A 23,631-nucleotide genomic window follows, 5' to 3' on the forward strand; every position below is an offset into this window, starting at 1 on the left:
CTCCGTTAGGGATGAAACTTACCATTAAGATCTCTGTTAAAAACTCTTGAGCCACTTTGGATGGCAGTTTTATAAAATTTGTTAAAAAATCTTTACACCCATCAAATGTTCCTTTTAAGGGTAGACATGACGAAACGCGGGCCAATAAATCAATTTTTTGAGGCACACTCAGTGGTTACCCTATTGTAGGAAAGACACTAGGTGTGTTTATGTTCTCAATACTTAGCGAAAAATTGCAACACTCTCGTAAACCTCATATCTATGAAACAGTATGTTGAGATACAGGAATCATTTTTGGAGACTCTTTTCACTTAGAATAAACCGTTCTTTAGGACCAAAGGTCCATGTATCTTCTCATCCACGCATCCCCTAAGTATAAGGATAAATTCAAAACGAACCACTCGAAGAGTTCACTCTCGTTCAAAGACCACACCTGTCACGATCCGAAAAATTTCGACTAATTTTAAACCAAACTCTTGATACGATTTAATATTTTTGACACGATAAGAAGAAAGTCATACTAATACGTATAATATTTATACATATGAACATTTAATATGCATAATTTGTCATATTATTATCATTATCACTATCCACATTAACAACAGTAATATCGATATTTTCATTTCTGAAACTATTAAAAGCTATTATATATATTGTTATTTTAAGATACAACTTATTATTATCATTAATATTATTATTATTATTAATATTATTATTGATCTTATTACTAATAAATATTATTATCTTTATTATTATAATTGGTATTATTCTTATTATTATTATTATTATTATTATCATTATCATTATTATTGATTATTATTACTATTAATATTATTAGTATTATTATTAATATACTTATTGAATAATGATATAAATTATACCACTTTGATAAAGAACGGATTTCGTTTTACATCTCTATCAAACCCTATTTAAATTTTGTAAATATCTGTATATATTCAACCATATCTGTTACATATATCACTATCTGCTTTAATGTTTTTGTTTCTTTTTCTTGTTTGGGAGATTCGGTTAACATAACAGCCTCAAGTATCCAACAATCGACTGCCCTTTTATTTCTAATTCAATCATTTAAAAACCAACATCAATTACTCTTTCTTCTAATCTACACCACCAACGAAAAACCCACTTCATCACCACCAAGCCTGCACACTGTTCAAATCTAGATTACTTTGATTAGAACCAAAACCATGACCGGTTGTTTGCCTGCCACTGCTCGTTGTTGTTTACTCTTGATGTTGTCGGTCGTTTCTACTTATCACTAGTAACTCAAACTAAAACCCGATCACCATCTTCATTCCTAAGCCGCCACCACTCTAGAATCCACTTAAACCACCATTGAATACCACTTCATCAACACCATATTACAAGAACCAAACCTACTTGCTGCTATCGGCCTGTTCTACTTCAGACTTTGACACCATCAAACCATCACCATAAAACCCCACTAACCCATCCTGCAGCTGTTGTGTGATTCTGTATTTGTTCGATATAATCACACAACTATTGTTACTAGCTGCTAATTTTCGAGCCCATGGTACAGCTATAAACCCTGAGTAAATTACTATTATAATTGCTGTTGTGTACAGCTGATCGACCTACAACATCAACAGTGTATCAGCTGCTACAGTCGTATGGCCTACTGCTGTTACTAGCCGTCTGTTCCTGTTTTCTGTTAGCTGCTACAGCTGTTATACGACCCGCCTAATTACTACAGCTGCACGAAATATTTTTATTGCTCAAGACCCACCGAACTATTGATACTTTTTGGTTGTTTCTTTATATTCTTAATTGAAAACAAACCCCACAAAGAATTTTAACCTTCCAACTTGTAACTCCTTGGTCATCGACTATGAGCTGTAAAGATGGACAATATTATACTTTCTTTTCTTTTGAAAGTGACCCTTTACAGCTGCATATTAGATGGACTAAAGTAGCTAGTGGGCCGAGCTTTTAGGCCAATAACACTTTACGGTTTGCTATTGAAGAAACAAAGAAAGAAATGGTGATGAATTGATAACATGATGATGAGGAAAAATTGATTATGATTAAGATCATAATGATGTTATATATATAGATGATAGAGATGAGGATAATAATGATTTAATGATGATAAACGTTCATCTGATGATGTTTGTTTGGATGTGATAATCGATAATAATAAGGTTTACTGCTTAAATAGTTTAGTCTGTCAATTAAAACAAGAAGGTATCGAGCAGTGCAATGGATTGGTGATGTGGTCAGGGGACTAGAGGTCCTGAGTTCGAATCTAGGCGGCTCCAGTTTATTTATTTTTTTCACTATAAAAGCTGTTGTGATGGTTGGACCGTTTAAACGTTACCTGGGCTTGTATTGGGCCGTGAAATCTTTTATTTTCTTGCTGGACGAATAAACAGTGGGCTGCCAAGATAGTATTAGGCCGAGATCAACTTCAAATCTATATTGGGCCTAAGTCAAATTATTAAACGGGCCGAAATAGTGTTAAAAGAACTAAAAATCTTAATTAGATAAGAATAGTAACATTGGTTCAATGGTTGGGTGTGTTGTACCAAAGGGTCTTGAGTTCGAGCCTTGGCAAAGACAGTTATTTTTGGAATTTTTACTTGTAAGGTAGTATTATTACTCTTATTATTACTTATTATTATTATTATTATTATTATTATTATTATTATTATTATTATTATTATTATTATTATTATTTATTGTTATTATTAATATCATTAAAGGTATCCTTATTATTATTATTTTTATCATTATTATTATTATTATTATCATTAAACATGATTTTAGTATCATTATTAATATTAATATTATTATTAATATTATTATTAATATTATTATTATCATTATTATTATTACTTCAAATAAAACAACTAGTATTATTATAAAAAATTTATGTTTTCATTATTAAACCTAATTATTACTATTACCAACACTATTTTAGTATCATTAAAATCATTATTTTTAACAAACAAAAGTTATTTATATAAAAATATACATATATGATAACTATATAAATATTACAGTTCTATTTTAAATAAGTAATATATAATTAATATATACAAACGGATTTGATGTTTATTACATGTTAAATATATATGTGTTAATATATATATAAATGATATAGGTTCGTGAATCCGAGGCCAATCCTACACTTGTTCAATATTGTGATATGTATTTTTACTACAAAATACATTAGGTGAGTTTCATTTGCTCCCTTTTTCATTGCTTTCGCAAAATATATTTTTGGGCTGAGAATACATGCGCTGCTTTTATGTTTGACAAAATAGACACAAGTAATTAAAAATATATTCTACGTTGAGTTGTACCACTGGCATACTTCCCTGTAGCTTGGTAACTACTATTTACATGGGTATTGTAAATGCGAATCCTGTTGATAGATCTATCGGGCCTGACAACCCCAACCGGGCTGGACGACCAGCATTCAACGGTTGCACCGTACTTCGTTTCGTTACTACACTTGGTACGGTGTAGGGAGATTTCATAATAAAGGGAATATGCGACGTTGATTAAATGTTAAGTATGGTTACCAAGTGCTCAACCACTTAGAATGCTTTACATACACTTGCGAGTGTATTATGTTTATGATTATGAAATCTTGTGGTCTATTAATATATTAAAATGATTGTTATGATAAACCTATGAACTCATCAACCTTTTGGTTGACACTTTTAAGCATGTTTATTCTCAGGTACAAATTAAGTCTTCTGCTGTGCATTTGCTCAATTGAAAGATATTATTTGGAGTCATTCATGGCATATTTAGGTCAGTACCTCGCAATGGGACCAGATGATGATGACTTCGTCCAGATGGATTAGGACGGGTCTTCACAGGTGGTATCATAGCGGCGGTCGTAGCGAACCAGGTCTTGCATTAGTGTGTCTAACTAGTAGTCGTTAGGATGCATTAGAGATTATGGACTTCGACCGTGTCTGCATGTCAAAAGTTTTGCTTATCATTTAGTGTCGAAAAATTATTTGCTTATCATCCTTAAAGTCTAGACACGTCTTACTGCCTCCATTGCATAGACAGTGTATAGATAAATTCATATCTTAGCGTATCTGTTATTGTTACCTTTACCTGATAACTTCCGTAGATTCCTTCGTAACTTATAGGATTTTAGTATTTTATATGCATATGTAAATTATGTATTGCAGGGTACTAATGTACCTCCTATAATCTATTTCTCATCAAAAAAAAAAAAAAATCCTTCGTCTGATTGTACGAAATGAATCCCTCAACTAGCTCGGGTCCCTCAGATTCCGATAGCTGTTCTGATAGTTATTTCGACAGCTATTCCAATATGGAGTTTCACCTAAGCTCCGAAAGCAGCGTCACCAGAATGAATCACCCAGTCATCCATCCCCAATTCATCTGATGTGATCGTAGTTGACTTAATCAATGGAGACGAGAAGAAGGCGATCATTTCCTTCCACCAACCGAATTCACCTCTTGGCAAAGAACCTGAAGTACTTACCGATGAACCAATCCGAAACACCATTTTTCACCCTCATTTCCTGAATATCTCATCATGATTATACACTATCTCAAATTCTGAATTTTATTCACCCGCTTGTTCCAACCGCCAATCATCTCGGAGTAATCGAAGAAGTCAACGAGCTTTGCACCTGAGTAATGATTTTGGAGAATATTGTGCAAAACGTACCAGCTTTAACAACATCACCGACACCAACAGTACCACCAACAACGACACCAGTACCACCAACAACCCAAGTTTCAACATCACACGCCTCAACATCTCATTCTGTACCTCGAGCATAATCATCGTTCTACGTATCGTTCTATCTACTTTATCTTCATTCTACTTATCGTTTTACATCGATTATCTTCGCTCGACATGGCGATTATGTAATTTCTAAAGTTTTAGAGATTATGTAATCTAGTACTAACGATAAATCAAATGAGTTTAATATCTTATTGACTCATTAAATCCATGATTACATCAGAAGAAAATATATATGTATGTATATTTTCATAAAGATTGTAATTAAAAGTTCTTTCGTACAAACTGATAATGATGAAAATATTTTAACGGGTAGGTAATACCCGAAAAATATTTAGAATTCACATTAATGAGTTACACGGTACACTCTTTAGTTCTGATTCAGCGGTCATTAACAAATACTGCTCAAATCCATACATATACGTATCTGTTCACCAAAGAACAACTATTTTCATTCAAATTCAATTTCATATTTGGATTTTGACCTATCAGAATCCAACAAGTGGCATAATGAAGAAAACATTGGACAAATAAAATTTGTTAGAAACAAACGAATTAACTAAGTGAAATATTGATAAGTATCCACGCTAACTGTTCCTAGCTAACTGGTTACATTTTATTTACCGCAATTTAATTATCACAATTTATATTCTCGCAATTTTATTTATTGTCATTTAATTTCTGTTATTTATTTTACGCACTTTAAATATCGGGACACGTATACAAAGTTTTGACATATCATATCGACGCATCTATATATATTATTTGGAATAACCATAGACACTCTATATGCAGTAATGATCGAGTTCTCTATACAGGGTTGAGGTTGATTCTATAATAATATATATAGTTTGAGTTGTGATCGAGTCTGAGACATGTATACGGGTCACGATACGTATTAATTAATTCGAATATTATAAACTATATATGAATTATTGAATTAGTAACTGTGGACTGCTAACTGTGGACTACCAACATTGGACAATTAAAATGAATTAAAATATTGATTAAAACATATGAAACTAAAAAATTCTTCAAGTTTGCCACTTGATTTCATCTTAAACCTCATTCGTATCTTGACGATTACAATTTGCGTTCAAACCTTTCATGATTCTTGGAAAACACCTCAATCGGGAGGATGAACCAACCACACTTCATCTACGGAAGAAAAGATTGATGCATATAGTTATGCACCTGAAAAACCCTCAGAAACTGAGTAAACGTTTAACACGTAGCTGTGCTAATTCCTTTAGTGTTATTATTACCCAAAATAATTTGGTAATCCCTTTTAAAGTAGCAAATTTTGTCACAGCTCCAACAAGTCAACTCTGACTTTTCATTCGAAACAACCTTATTATAACCTTGATATATATGTGTAATCTTTATTATTACTGGAGAACCTTTTTATATTCCACCATATTACCATCAGCGTTAAATCATCTAAAAACACAATTCTCTTGAAACCACCTCGGTTTGATAACCGATGACCCAAATCCGTTAACTTTGAAAATGCTGATGAAGCAGCATGTTGTAGATGGTCTTAATGGCCAAAAGTTGATGATAAAGAAGGAAGTGTTAGGGACGCTCGATAGAAAATTTGGTACTGAAAAACGGATTGAGCAAACCATGAAGGAGACCAAGGACAAATACAAGGAACAAACTTTGTATTCAAAGAAACCAGGTAATTCTGGATCCAATGAGATCTTCAGTAAATATCGTGCTCCTCATTCACGTTAAAATCTTGCAGAAAATTTTTCTTCATCAACCTTCGAACTTAGAAATTCCAAAATATCATCATAAATATCTCCGATATTTCTGAAGATATTTTCCTAAATATTCTCGTCCGAAATTATATACCTCTTCGTGCTATCGGTATTCCATTATATTGGAAACTTATGTAAAATCTAAATATAAATTATGAATGAATTGTGGAGAAGTGTTGGGAATTGAAGCATGAGTTAGTATAATATAATGACGCTTGGCCTGAAATGACCCGTCCTAATCCATCTGGACAAAGTCCATATCGATTACAAACGATTCACAATAGTTGGTTACATCGCGAGGTACTTGACCTCTATATGATACATTTTACAAACATTGCATTCGTTTTTAAAAGACAAACTATCTTTACATTGATAGTTGACGGCAAACACACCATTTCATAATATATCTAACTATAAGTGACTTAATAATAATCTTGATGAACTCAACGACTCGAATGCAACGTCTTTTGAAATATGTCATGAATGACTCCAAGTAATATCTTTTAAATGAGTAATTGCACAGCGGAAGATTTCTTTCGTACCTGAGAATAAACATGTTTCAAGTGTCAACCAAAAGGTTGGTGAGTTCATTAGTTTAACATAAATAATCATTTCCATCATTTTAATAGACCACAAGATTTTCATTTCTCATAAATATACGTCCCATGCATAGAGACAAAAATCATTCATATGGATTGAACACCTGGTAACCGACATTAACAATATGTATATAAGAATATCCCCATCATTCCGGGATCCTCCTTCGGACATGATATAAATTTCGAAGTACTAAAGCATCCGGTACTTTGGATGGGGCTTGTTGGGCCCGATAGATCTATCTTTAGAGTTCGCGTCAATTAGGGTGTCTGTTCCCTAATTCTTAGATTACCAGACTTAATAAAAAGGGGCATATTCGATTTTGATCATTGAACCATATAATGTAGTTTCAATTACTTGTGTCCATTTCGTAAAACGGTTATAAAAACAGCGCATGTATTCTCAGTCCCAAAAATATATATTACAAAAGCATTTAAAAAGGGAGTAATGAAACTCACGCATATAAATATTGTAAAACAGTTAATAAAGCATTTGCATGTATTCTCAGCCCAAAAACGTAAAGAGTAAAAGGGGCAAATGAAACTCACCTAATGTATTTTGTAGTAAAAATACATATGACTATATTGAACAACTGAACAATGCAGGGTTGACCTCGGATTCACGAACCTATATCATTTGTATCTTTATTAATATACATAGTTGTAATCGAACAAAATATAAATTTATTAGTTATATACTTTTTATGTTAATAATATATGTGTTTTATATATATATATATATATATATATATATATATATATATATATATATATATATATATATATATATATATATATATATATATATATATATATATATATATATTTTATATAACATATTACTTTTCGTCATGTTATATGTGTTAAATATATTTTTATGTATGTATATATCGTTTGTTTGTTAAAAAAAATAATTTTAGTAATACTACGATAAAATGATAATAATCATAATACTAGTGGTAATACTAATAATAATGTTATCATCCATAAAATAATACAAATATTAATTTTAATGATAGAAATGTTAAGGATAATAATAATATTCATAACCCTAATAATAATAATAATAATACTTAAAAGGATCAAATTAATATTAATAATGATAATTTTAGTAATACTACTTATGGTAACATTATTAATAATAATAATATTATTATAATAACAATAATAATAATAATAATAATAATAATAATAATAATAATAATAATAATAATAATTATAATAATTATAATAATAATAATAATAATAATAATAATAATAATAATAATAATAATAATAATAATAATAATAATAATAATAATAATAAAAAATAAAATAAGACTACCTTAGTAACAAGCTTTAAAAAAAATAACAGTAGTCGTTGCCTGGGCTCGAACCCGAGACCTCTCGGTTAACACCCTTGTCCCTAACCATCACTCTGCCGTTTATTTTTCTGAAATTATACACCTTTGGATTTTATTTAAACTATATCTGTTTCGTTTACTTCTCTTCTCCTTCTCAGTTTCAATTTGATCAAAGATCAAGCCAGACATAAACAGTTTAATTGATGTTTTTAAATACAAAACAAAACAGAATTCATTTGCTTGAGTTAGAGAATTAATTAAAATAATATATATATATATATATATATATATATATATATATATATATATATATATATATATATATATATATATATATATATATATATATAAATGCTGTAATAGCCCTTTTGAAGAACATGAAGAACTTGATTTCACTTTTGAACATTAAGGACGTTTTAGCTAAAGTTTATAATGTGTAAAAGGTTGTAAATCGTTTATGTAAACTATATGATTCATCAATTTATCCTATAACACAAAATCGAACTCGAATTTAATGATGAACACGTGGTTGACTTTTTGAAAATATAACTTTGACCGCAAAATTCGAGCTCGTTAGGGAAAATTAGAATTTGAAACTTTGCATAAGGTTTAAACTACAGATTTCTAACGCAACTGCATTAATACATTTTGAAAAAAAATTCGAAATCGAGTTTTGGATGAAAAGTTGATCGTGCAGAGCAGGAACCTGTGTTCCTTTATCTTTTTTTTTTTTTTTTGATAATTTCGATCCAATTTAAAGCTGTAAAAGATTTTGTATGATTGATAAAAGTAATGGTAAGTTGAATGTTTTTCCATATCAACTGAATTTAATCAATTTATATAAAGTTAGTAGTCGACAAGAATTTCTTTGGCAGGAACAAAATAAATATAAAAAAAACACAGTTGATTGAGATCACTAACAGAATTTGTTTGATAGCTGGTTTGGAAATCGAATATGGAGCAGTTGTAGTACAAATTATGAGCAGCAAATATATTGGATTGATTGTGATAGATAAATATTATACATTATATCAGTATCATATATATTTGTGATTTATATAACTATATTTATATTTATTTATTATCTGTGTATATGTACCAGTATAGAACTACCGTGTGTGTATTACTATATATATTTATGTATATTTTATTTTATATATATATAACTATTATTTATATATTTATTTACATAAATTAGATTTTAACTATTATTAATATTTATCTATGTATTAATGATAATAATAGTATTAACATTTATAATAATAATAAAGATACAATAATAATACAAAGAAATAATAATAACAATATTGTCATTATTTATAATACTATAATCAATCATATATTTCAATTAAAAATACAAATAATAATTTTTTTTTATTATTATATTGTTGTTATTATTAATAACAATAATAATAATAATACTATTTATAATTATCTTTATAATATATATACTGATTTTACTAATAGGTACCTTTATATACCTATTCGTATTTATATCTGTGTTTGTATAGCTCTTATCTTTATATACTTATATTCATAGGTTATAACTAATCTTATTAATATATATAACTATAACTATAATGATAATATTTTTAATAAAATTTAACACAAATATAAAATAATATGATAGTAATAATAATATTACTAATGATAATGATAATAACTACTATAGAATGTATATCATAATATTCTTAATAACGATGATACTAATAATATCAATATTATTGATAATAATAATAATATTAATAATAATAATAATAATAATGATGATAATAATAATAATAATAATAATAATAATAATAATAATACTATATCAATCTATATATATATCATGTTCGTATCTATAGATTATTAACAACACTAATGTTGATATTAATATTAGAAATAGTACAATGAAATTATATTTATACTTGTGTTATATATATATATCTGATCACAACACTCGTTCGTGAATCGTCGGGAATAGTCAAAGGATAATTGAATATATGAACATCGTTTCAAAATTTTCTAGACTCAACATTACATACTTTGCTTATCGTATCGAAATCAAATAAAGATTAAGTTTAAATTTGGTCGGAAATTTCCGGGTCGTCACAGTACCTACCCGTTAAAGAAATTTCGTCCCGAAATTTGATCGTGATCGTCATAGCTTAACATTAAAATGTTTTCATGAAGAATTTGAGCTGATAAATAGATTTTTATTACTGTTGAGTAATATGGGTAAGGTAATTCGATTACTCGAAGAGTACAAGTGAAGCTATCACTAAATAGTGAAATGAGAAAGACATGTTTCATCATAACTTTTGACTAGTCATGGTTGAATTTAGGAAAATAAGGTTCGTCTTAACTTTTGGCGTTGTTTTGGTTGAATTCCGAAATTCAAGGGATTTGTAGAAAATTTTTGAAATCTAAAAGATTTGATTCTTCGGCGAATAAGGGAATTAAGATCTCTATAATTTAATGCGGTGAACTGCCTCGATTACTCTGTCTGATATTTCCATTATAAATTTACCTTTTTCGTTCCATTAGTTTCCACCACTTCTATACCTTCTTTCTCAGTTCATATATCAAAAAGATTATAATAATGCTTAATCCGGTTCTAATCCTTGTTCTTATTCTGACTATCGCAATGATCGTTCTTCTTTTCCTACTCCCACCGGAAGAATCTTTTTATTTCTACTATGCTCTAGGGATTATTGTATTTATAATCCTTCCATGTCTTTATATTGCCATACGTACTGATATCCACGGTTTGTAATTTTGGTGTTGTCATTGGGCTTTATATTTCCTTTTATATTTTGGATCTCTTTGCCTTGTTATTATCCTCTCGATCTCTAGTAAAGCGAGCAATGGTCCAGAATTCATAGATATGAATTTCGGAAAATCATAGTTAATGTTTTAAGAAGGAAATTGTAATGGTACGATCTTGACTTGTCAAGTTACCAGAATATCACGGAAAAGATAGAACTATCAAGAAAAATATTTTCTTGATATGTTTATATATCAGATAAGATGTAAGAGTCGTGTAACATGGCACATGATGACGTTATAATCTGTGAATCATCATGTCCCATTTAGAAACTCAGCATGAATTACTATAATATAATCACGTTGATCAAGTGTCATTATATTATACTAACTCATGCATCAGTTCCCAACACTACTTCAAAACATTCGTATTTTAAACTCGAAAGTTTACAGAATATAGAAACTAACAGTTTCTATATGATGTAACACTGATAGCACGAAGAGATTAATGATTTCAGATATGATTAGTTATGAAAATATCTTCAGAAATATGGAGGGTATTTATAATAAAAGATATGATGATATCTTGGAATTTCTAATATCGATGGATGATGAAGAAGATTTATCCATAAGGGTTTAGATTCAGAAGCAAGCTATTCGCTAAAGATTTCATCAGAAACAGAATCATTTGGATTCTTTGAAGTCAAACTTATTCTTTGTGATTTGTCCACGGTTTTCTCCATAGTTTCGCATAATCTGCTTTTCGGTACTAAATTTTCTATTAAATGTTTCCAATATAATGATACACAGGAAGCACGAAGAGGTATATAATTTCGGACGAGAATATTTATGAAAATATCCTCAGAAATATCGAAGATATTGATGATGATATTTTGGAATTTCTAAGTTCGATGGTTGATGGAGAAAGATTTTCCGCAAGATTTTAACATGACTTCGGAGCAAGATATTCTCTAAAGATTTCAACGGATCCAGAATTACCTGAATCCTTTGAATATAGGGTTTGCTCCTTGTATTTTTCCTTGGTCTCCTTCATGGGTAGCTCAATCTGTTTTTTTTTTTTTTCAATACCCAATTTTCTATCGGGCGTTCCTAACAGTCCTTTCTTTATCATCAAATTTTTGGCCGTTTAGACCATCTACCATATTTCTGTTTCATCTGCATTTAATGCTATGATATATGAATCATCAGTTATTAATCTGAGGTGGTTTCAGGAGAATTGTGTTTTTAGATGATTAGACGCTGATGGTAATATGGTGGAATATGGAAGGTTCCCTGGTAACAATAAAAGAGCACGCATATATATCAAGGTTATGGTAAGGCTAGTCCGACTGAAAAATCGAAGTTGACTTGCTGGAGCTGTGACAAAATTGGCTAATTTGGAAAGGGATTGCAAAGTTATTTTCGGTAATAACAACGCCAAAGGAGCTAGCACCGATATGTATTGAATGTTTAATCAGATTCAGAGTATTTTTCAGGTGCATAGCTATATGCATAAATCTTTTCTTCCGTAGATGAAGTGTTGTTGGTTCATCCTCTCGATTGAGCTGTTTTCAGGAATTATGACAGGTTTGAACGCAGATCGTAATTGTCGAGATACAATGAGGTTTAAGATGAGATCAAGTGGCAAACTTGAAGAATTGTTTAGTTTCATATATTATAATTAATATTTTAATTCATTTTAATTGTCCAATGTCGGCAGTCCACAGTTGACAGTCCACAGTTGACTGTCCAATATTTCACATATAGCTTATAACATTTGAATTAATTAATACGTATCGTAACCCATGTACATGTCTCAGACTCGATCACAACTCAAAGTATATATATTATTATAGAATCAACCTCAACCCTGTATAGAGAACTCGATCATTACTGCATATAGAGTGTCTATGGTGATTCCAAATAATATATATAGATGTGTCGATATTATATGTCAAAACTTTGTATACGTGTCCTGATATTTAAAGTGCGTAAAATAAATAACAGAAATTAAATGACGATAAATAAAATTGCGAGAATATAAATTGCGATAAAATAAATTGCGATAATTAAATTGCGATAAATAAAATGTAATACGGAATTAACAGTTAGCTAGGAACAGTTAGCTAGGATTTTGTTAGCGTGGTTTCTTACTAAAATTTAATATTGTTAATTAGTCTGTTTCTAATCAATTTTTATTGTTTCCATTATTTCTTCATTATGCCACTTGTTGGATTCTGATAGGTCAAAATCCAAATATGAAATTGAATTTGAATGAAAATAGTTATTCTGTGGTGAACGGATACGTATATCGGTGGATGTAAGTAGAATAGTACATGACTGTTGAATCAGATTTGAAGAATGTACAGTGTAACTTATTAATGTGAAATTTAAATATTCCTCGGGTATTACCTACCCGTTAAAATATTTTCACCGTTATCAGTTTGTACAAAAGAATTTTAATTACCATCTTTATGAAAATATACTTACATATATATTTTCTTCAGATGCAATCATGAATTTAATGGGTCAATATGATATTAGACTCATTTGATTTACCGTTAGAATATGAATATATAATATCTTAAAACATTAAAGATTATATAATCGCCATGTCGAACGAAGATAAATAATGTAGAATGATTCGTAGAATGATGATTATGCTCGAGGTACAGAATGAGATATTAGGACATGTGATGTTAAAACTTGTGTTGTTGGTGGTATTGTTGATACCGGTGACGTTGCTGAAACTGGTACATTTTGTACCATATTCTCCAAATTGATTACTCGATGGCGAAGTTCGTTGACTTCTTATATTACTCCGGAATAATTGTCGGTCGGAACGAGCAGATGAGTAAGGTTTCAAATTGTGGCTAGAATACAATCATGTCGAGCTACTCTGAAAGTGAGGGTGAAGATGGTGTTTCGGATTGGTTCGCCAGTGAATGTTTCAAGTTCTTCGCACAGCGAACAATATGGTGGGTAAAAGGGATCAATTCTTCTTGTCTCCAACGATTAAGTAGACTACGAACTCATCATATGAATTGGGGATGGCTAGTTGGTTGATTCATTCGGTTGATGCTGCTTTCGGAGCTTAGGTGAACGTCCACGTCAGAACAGCTGTCAGAATAACTATCAGAATAGTTATCGGAATTCGAGGGACTCGAACTGGTTGCAGGATTCATCTCATACGATCAGATGAAGGATTTTCGATAAGAAATAGATTATAGGATGTAGATTAGTACCCTGCTATACATAATTTACATATGCATATATAATACTAAAATCCCATAAGTTACGGAGGAATCTACGAAAGTTGTCAGGCAAAGTTACAGTAACAGATACGCTAAGATGTGAAGTAGCAGATACGCTAAGATATGAATTTTTGTCCATACACTATTCATGTAATCAATGCAGCAAGATGTGTCCAGACTAGGAATGATAAGTAGGTAATTTCCTAAGGATAAGTAGATGATTTTTCGACACAGATGATAAGCAAAACTTTTGACATGCAGACACGGTCGAAGTCCAGACTCACTAATGCATCTAAACAACTATCAGTTAGAAACACTAATGCAAGACCTGGTTCGCTAAGACCACCGCTCTGATACCAACTGAAATAACTCGTCCTAATCCATCCGGACAAAGTCCATATCGATTACAAACGATTCACAATAGTTGGTTACATCGCGAGGTACTTGACCTCTATATGATACATTTTACAAACATTGCATTCGTTTTTAAAAGACAAACTTTCTTTACATTGATAGTTGACGGCAAACACACCATTTCATAATATATCTAACTATAAGTGACTTAATAATAATCTTGATGAACTCAACGACTCGAATGCAACGTCTTTTGAAATATGTCATGAATGACTCCAAGTAATATCTTTTAAATGAGTAATTGCACAGCGGAAGATTTCTTTCGTACCTGAGAATAAACATGTTTTCAAGTGTCAACCAAAAGGTTGGTGAGTTCATTAGTTTAACATAAATAATCATTTCCATCATTTTAATAGACCACAAGATTTTCATTTCTCATAAATATACGTCCCATGCATAGAGACAAAAATCATTCATATGGATTGAACACCTGGTAACCGACATTAACAATATGTATATAAGAATATCCCCATCATTCCGGGATCCTCCTTCGAACATGATATAAATTTCGAAGTACTAAAGCATCCGGTACTTTGGATGGGGCTTGTTGGGCCCGATAGATCTATCTTTAGAGTTCGCATAAATTAGGGTGTCTGTTCCCTAATTCTTAGATTACCAGACTTAATAAAAAGGGGCATATTCGATTTCGATCATTCAACCATATAATGTAGTTTCAATTACTTGTGTCCATTTCGTAAAACGGTTATAAAAACAGCGCAGGGTTGACCTCGGATTCACGAACCTATATCATTTGTATCCATATTTATATACATAGTTGTAATCGAACAATATATAAATTTATTAGTTATATACTTTTTATGTTAATAATATATGTGTTTTATATATATATATTTTTTTTATATAACATATTACTTTTCGTCATGTTATATGTGTTAAATATATTTTTATGTATGTATATATCGTTTGTTTGTTAAAAAAAATAATTTTAGTAATACTACGATAAAATGATAATAATCATAATACTAGTGGTAATACTAATAATAATGTTATCATCCATAAAATAATACAAATATTAATTTTAATGATAGAAATGTTAAGGATAATAATAATATTCATAACCCTAATAATAATAATAATAATACTTAAAAGGATCAAATTAATATTAATAATGATAATTTTAGTAATACTACTTATGGTAACATTATTAATAATAATAATATTATTATAATAACAATAATAATAATAATAATAATAATAATAATAATAATAATAATAATAATAATAATAATAATAATAATAATAATAATAATAATAATAATAATAATAATAATAATAATAATAATAATAATAATAATAATAAAAATAAAATAAGACTACCTTAGTAACAAGCTTTAAAAAAAATTAACAGTAGTCGTCGCCTGGGCTCGAACCCGAGACCTCTCGGTTAACACCCTTGTCCCTAACCATCACTCTGCCGTTTATTTTTCTGAAATTATACACCTTTGGATTTTATTTAAACTATATCTGTTTCGTTTACTTCTCTTCTCCTTCTCAGTTTCAATTCGATCAAAGATCAAGCCAGACATAAACAGTTTAATTTTTTAAATACAAAACAAAACAGAATTCATTTGCTTAAGTTAGAGAATTAATTAAAACATATATATATATATATATATATATATATATATATATATATATATATATATATATATATATATATATATATATATATATATATATATATATATATATATGCTGTAATAGCCCTTTTGAAGAACATGAAGAACTTGATTTCACTTTTGAACATTAAGGACGTTTTAGCTAAAGTTTATAACGTGTAAAAGGTTGTAAATCGTTTATGTAAACTACATGATTCATCAATTTATCCTATAGCACAAAATCGAACTCGAATTTAATGATGAACACGTGGTTGACTTTTTGAAAATATAACTTTGACCGCAAAATTCGAGCTCGTTAGGGAAAATTAGAATTTGAAACTTTGCATAAGGTTTAAACTACAGATTTCTAACGCAACTGCATTAATACATTTTGAAAAAAAATTCAAAATCGAGTTTTGGATGAAAAGTTGATCGTGCAGAGCAGGAACCTGTGTTCCTTTATCTATTTTTTTTTTTGATAATTTCGATCCAATTTAAAGCTGTAAAAGATTTTGTATGATTGATAAAAGTAATGGTAAGTTGAATGTTTTTCCATATCAACTGAATTTAATCAATTTATATAAAGTTAGTAGTCGACAAGAATTTCTTTGGCAGGAACAAAATAAAAAAAAACACAGTTGATTGAGATCACTAACAGAATTTGTTTGATAGCTAGTTTGGAAATCGAATATGGAGCAGTTGTAGTACAAATTATGAGCAGCAAATATATTGGATTGATTGTGATAGATAAATATTATACATTATATCAGTATCATATATATTTGTGATTTATATAACTATATTTATATTTATTTATTATCTGTGTATATGTACCAGTATAGAACTACCGTATGTGTATTACTATATATATTTATGTATATTTTATTTTATATATATATAACTGTTATTTATATATTTATTTACATAAATTAGATTTTAACTATTATTAATAGTTATCTATGTATTAATGATAATAATAGTATTAACATTTATAATAATAATAAAGATACAATAATAATACAAAGAAATAATAATAACAATATTGTCATTATTTATAATACTATAATCAATCATATATTTCAATTAAAAATACAAATAATAATTTTTTTTTATTATATTGTTGTTATTATTAATAACAATAATAATAATACTATTTATAATTATCTTTATAATATATATACTGATTTTACTAATAGGTACCTTTATATACCTATTCGTATTTATATCTGTGTTTGTATAGCTCTTATCTTTATATACTTATATTCATAGGTTATAACTAATCTTATTAATATATATAACTATAACTATAATGATAATATTTTTAATAAAATTTAACACAAATATAAAATAATATGATAGTAATAATAATATTACTAATGATAATGATAATAACTACTATAGAATGTATATCATAATATTGTTAATAACGATGATACTAATAATATCAATATTATTGATAATAATAATAATAATAATAATAATAATAATAATAATAATAATAATAATAATAATAATAATAATAATAATAATAATAATAATAATAATAATAATAATAATAATAATAATAATAATAATAATAATAATACTATATCAATCTATATATATATATATCATGTTCGTATCTATAGATTATTAACAACACTAATGTTGATATTAATATTAGAAATAGTACAATGAAATTATATTTATACTTGTGTTATATATATATATATATATATCTGATCACAACACTCGTTCGTGAATCGTCGGAAATAGTCAAAGGATAATTGAATATATGAACATCGTTTCAAAATTTTCTAGACTCAACATTACATACTTTGCTTATCGTATCGAAATCAAATAAAGATTAAGTTTAAATTTGGTCGGAAATTTCCGGGTCGTCACATGGCCAATGTGATTATATTAGAGTAAGTCATGCTGAGTTTCTAATGGAACATGATGATTCACAGACTATACCATCATCATGTGCCATGTTACATAACTCTTTCATTCTACTTAACCTTCGAACATATTAAGAAAGTATATTCTTCATAGTTCTATCTTCCGTGATTTCTGGTAATTTAACAAATCAAATCTTATATAGATTTCGAAGATTTTCTTTAAATTCCTTGAATTCCAGAAATCCACCATGAATACATCAAAAGTTAAGACGAAACTTTCCACTCTTTTGTGACAGCTTCACTCGTACACTTCACATAATCGAATTGTTTTACCACTATTACTAAATGGTGATAAAACTCTAGTTATTAACTCATATTCGTCATAAAAACAATTTTATTGTTAGCCATGACCACCTCGATCAAATTTCGGGACGAAATTTCTTTAACGGGTAGGTACTGTCATGATCCGGAAAATTTAGACTAATTTTAAACCAAACTCTTGATACGATTTAATATTTTTGACACCATAAGAAGAAAGTCATACTAATACGTATAATATTTATACATATGAACATTTAATATGCATAATTTGTCATATTATTATCATTATCACTATCCATATTAACAACAGTAATATCGATATTTTCATTTCTGAAACTATTAAAAGTTATTATATATATTGTTATTTTAAGATACAACTTATTATTATCATTAATATTATTATTATTATTAATATTATTATTGATCTTATTACTAATAAATATTATTATCTTTATTATTATAATTGGTATTATTATTCTTATTATTATTATTATTATTATTATTATTATTATCATTATCATTATTATTGATTATTATTACTATTAATATTATTAGTATTATTATTAATATACTTATTGAATAATGATATAAATTATACCACTTTGATAAAGAACGGATTTCGTTTTACATCTCTATCAAACCCTATTTAAATTTTGTAAATATCTGTATATATTCAACCATATCTGTTACATATATCACTATCTGCTTTAATTTTTTTGTTTCTTCTTCTTGTTTGGGAGATTCGGTTAACATAACAGCCTCAAGTATCCAACAATCGACTGCCCTTTTATTTCTAATTCAATCATTTAAAAACCAACATCAATTACTCTTTCATCTAATCTACATCACCAACGAAAAACCCACTTCATCACCACCAAGCCTGCACACTGTTCAAATCTGGATTACTTCGATTAGAACCAAAACCATGACCGGTTGTTTACCTGCCACTGCTCGTTGTTGTGTACTCTTGATGTTGTCGGTCGTTTCTACTTATCACCATTAACTCAAACTAAAACCCGATCACCATCTTCATTCCTAAGCCGCCACCACTCTTGAATCTACTTAAACCACCATTGAATACCACTTCATCAACACCATATTACAAGAACCAAACCTACTTGCTGCTATCGGCCTGTTCTACTTCGGACTTTGACACCATCAAAACATCACCATAAAACCCCACGAACCCATCCTGCAGCTGTTGTGTGATTCTGTCTTTGTTCGATATAACCACACAACTATTGTTACTAGCTGCTAATTTTCGAGCCCATGGTACAGCTATAAACCCTGAGTAAATTACTATTATAATTCCTGTTGTGTACAGCTGATAGGCCTACAACATCAACTGTGTATCAGCTGCTACAGTCGTATGGCATGCTGCTGTTACTAGCCGTCTGTTCCTATTTTCTGTTATCTGCTACAGCTGTTATACGACCCACCTAATTACTACTGCTGCACGAAATATTTTTATTGCTCAAGACCCACCGAACTATTGATACTTTTTGGTTGTTTCTTTATATTCTTGATTGAAAACAAACCCCACAAAGAATTTTAACCTTCCAACTTGTAACTCCTTGGTCATCGACTATGAGCTGTAAAGATGGAAAATATTATACTTTCTTTTCTTTTGAAAGTGACCCTTTACAGCTGCATATTAGATGGACTAAAGTAGATTGTGGACTGAGCTTTTAGGCCAATAACACTTTACGGTTTGCTATTGAAGAAACAAAGAAAGAAATGGTGATGAATTGATAACATGATGATGAGGAAAAATTGATTATGATTAAGATCATAATGATGTTATATATATAGATGATAGAGATGAGGATAATAATGATTTAATGATGATAAACGTTCACCTGATGATGTTTGTTTGGATGTGATAATCGATAATAATAAGGTTTACTGCTTAAATAGTTTAGTCTGTCAATTAAAACAAGAAGGTATCGAGCAGTGCAATGGATTGGTGATGTGGTCAAGGGACTAGAGGTCCTGAGTTCGAATCTAGGTGGCTCCAGTTTATTTATTTTTTTCACTATAAAAGCTGTTGTGATGGTTGGGCTGTTTAAACATTAGCTGGGCTTGTATTGGGCCGTGAAATCTTTTATTTTCTTGCTGGACGAATAAACAGTGGGCTGCCACGATAGTATTAGGCCGAGATCAACTTCAAATCTATATTGGGCCGAAGTCAAATTATTAAACGGGCCGAAATAGTGTTAAAAGAACTAAAAATCTTAATTAGATAAGAATAGTAACATTGGTTCAATGGTTGGGTGTGTTGTACCAAAGGGTCTTGAGTTCGAGCCTTGGCAAAGACAGTTATTTTTGGAATTTTTACTTGTAAGGTAGTATTATTACTCTTATTATTACTTATTATTATTATTATTATTATTATTATTATTATTATTATTATTATTATTATTATTATTATTATTATTATTATTATTATTATTTATTGTTATTATTAATATCATTAACGGTATCCTTATTATTATTATTTTTATCATTATTATTATTATTATCATTAAACATGATTTTAGTATCATTATTAATATTAATATTATTATTAATATTATTATTAATATTATTATTATTATTATCATTATTATTATTACTTCAAATAAAACAACTAGTATTATTATCAAAAATTTATGTTTTCATTATTAAACCTAATTATTACTATTATTAACACTATTTTAGTATCATTAAAATCATTATTTTTAACAAACAAAAGTTATTTATATACAAATATACATATATGATAACTATATAAATATTACAGTTCTATTTTAAATAAGTAATATATAATTAATATATACAAACGGATTTGATGCTTATTACATGTTAAATATATATATGTGTTAATATATATATATAAATGATATAGGTTCGTGAATCCGAGGCCAATCCTACACTTGTTCAATATTGTCATATGTATTTTTACTACAAAATACATTAGGTGAGTTTTATTTGCTCCCTTTTTCATTGCTTTCGCAAAATATATTTTTGGGCTGAGAATACATGCGCTGCTTTTATGTTTCACAAAATAGACACAAGTAATTAAAAATATATTCTACGTTGAGTTGTACCACTGGCATACTTCCCTGTAGCTTGGTAACTACTATTTACATGGGTATTGTAAACGCGAATCCTGTTGATAGATCTATCGGGCCTGACAACCCCAACCAGGCTGGACGACCAGCATTCAACGGTTGCACAGTACTTCGTTTCGTTACTACACTTGGTACGGTGTAGGGAGATTTCATAATAAAGGGAATATGCGACGTTGATTAAATGTTAAGTATGGTTACCAAGTGCTCAATCACTTAGAATGCTTTACATACACTTGCGAGTGTATTATGTTTATGATTATGAAATCTTGTGGTCTATTAATATATTAAAATGATTGTTATGATAAACCTATGAACTCACCAACCTTTTGGTTGACACTTTTAAGCAAGTTTATTCTCAGGTACGAATTAAGTCTTCCGCTATGCATTTGCTCAATTAAAAGATATTATTTGGAGTCATTCATGGCATATTTAGGTCAGTACCTCGCAATGGGACCAGATGATGATGACTTCGTCCAGATGGATTAGGACGGGTCTTCATAACACCTTTCGTGCGACTTTCTTTTGGAAATGTAATATAAGATACTTCGAGAACCTATGAATCTTGTTATCCCTTTGGTAGGGGACTACTTAAAACATTTACGACACTGATATGGATACTCTATATATTTCTTCCTTCATTGGTTGCAACTGTATGTTGCTCTAGTTAACGTTAACCCTAACTTCAACATGTGACTGAAAGGATAAAGTTACATTATGGGACTGTGTTTTCATTCCATCCAGGGATAAGTCCACACACTGTATGATAAACTGGGTGATATCTTTCATTGTTCGTTCAGACCATTCTAAAGACACTATAAATAATTATGGATTGCAAACATTCTTAAGAATCAGGTTCTTCGTGCCAATGGCCTCCCTTCGAAATCAAGGGGCTAGTAAAATCCGTGGCTAACACTATTCAGACATTAAAACGCATGGTGGTGATCACCATGTTTTCCATCCTACCTGTCAGCTTTATATTACGACATAAGCGCTCGATGTTTTAGATGAGTTTAGAAACATTCTTGATGCATTTCACGCATCCAGCTTTCTGAAGATTCCTGTAAGGCTAAAGACACCATCTTCCCTTTGTGGATGCATATTCAGATGACATACCCATGTTAAACAGAAACGAAATCAATTCATTGACTTCTTAGGGCAAGAGACCTAATTAACGGCATATACCTATTCTTACTCTCATACGCCGAAGTACCTTTCAAGGTAAATAACTCACTTATGAGCCCACGAGTCTCACGGAACTTTGATACGCTTCTTCTTATTTAAATACGGTACCATTATTGGTCATTCCTTAAAATTTCGGGACGAAATTTTCTTTAACAGGTGGGTAATGTAACGACCCTGGTTTTTCCATCTTTAATTAATAATGTTTATTTTTAATACTTTAATTTAATGAATGTAAGTTATTACATTTACTTGTTACCATGATTGACTTTACATGCCCGACACGTCTTTGTGACACACGAACTTTACACGAATAATATTTTTGGATATTATTTATATTCATGATTAGTTTTTATTAATCATTTTTGATTAACTAAGGTTACTAGTTAATTACTTGGGCTTTATTAGATTTATTTGTTAATTACTTGAACTTGGGCTTTTATTAATGTTAATGGACCTAGAAGCCCACCATACTTATCTTAATGGATTAATTTATTAGCCCTTTTGTTGTAAGTAGTCCATTAAGGCTTAACTAGTTTGATTAACACATATGGAATCTAGTTACTACATACTTACACCTATTTCCCATGCAAGCTAACCTTATTACCAACTTTT

Source organism: Rutidosis leptorrhynchoides, chromosome 4 (assembly GCF_046630445.1).
Source record: "Rutidosis leptorrhynchoides isolate AG116_Rl617_1_P2 chromosome 4, CSIRO_AGI_Rlap_v1, whole genome shotgun sequence".
Taxonomy (NCBI): domain Eukaryota; kingdom Viridiplantae; phylum Streptophyta; class Magnoliopsida; order Asterales; family Asteraceae; genus Rutidosis; species Rutidosis leptorrhynchoides.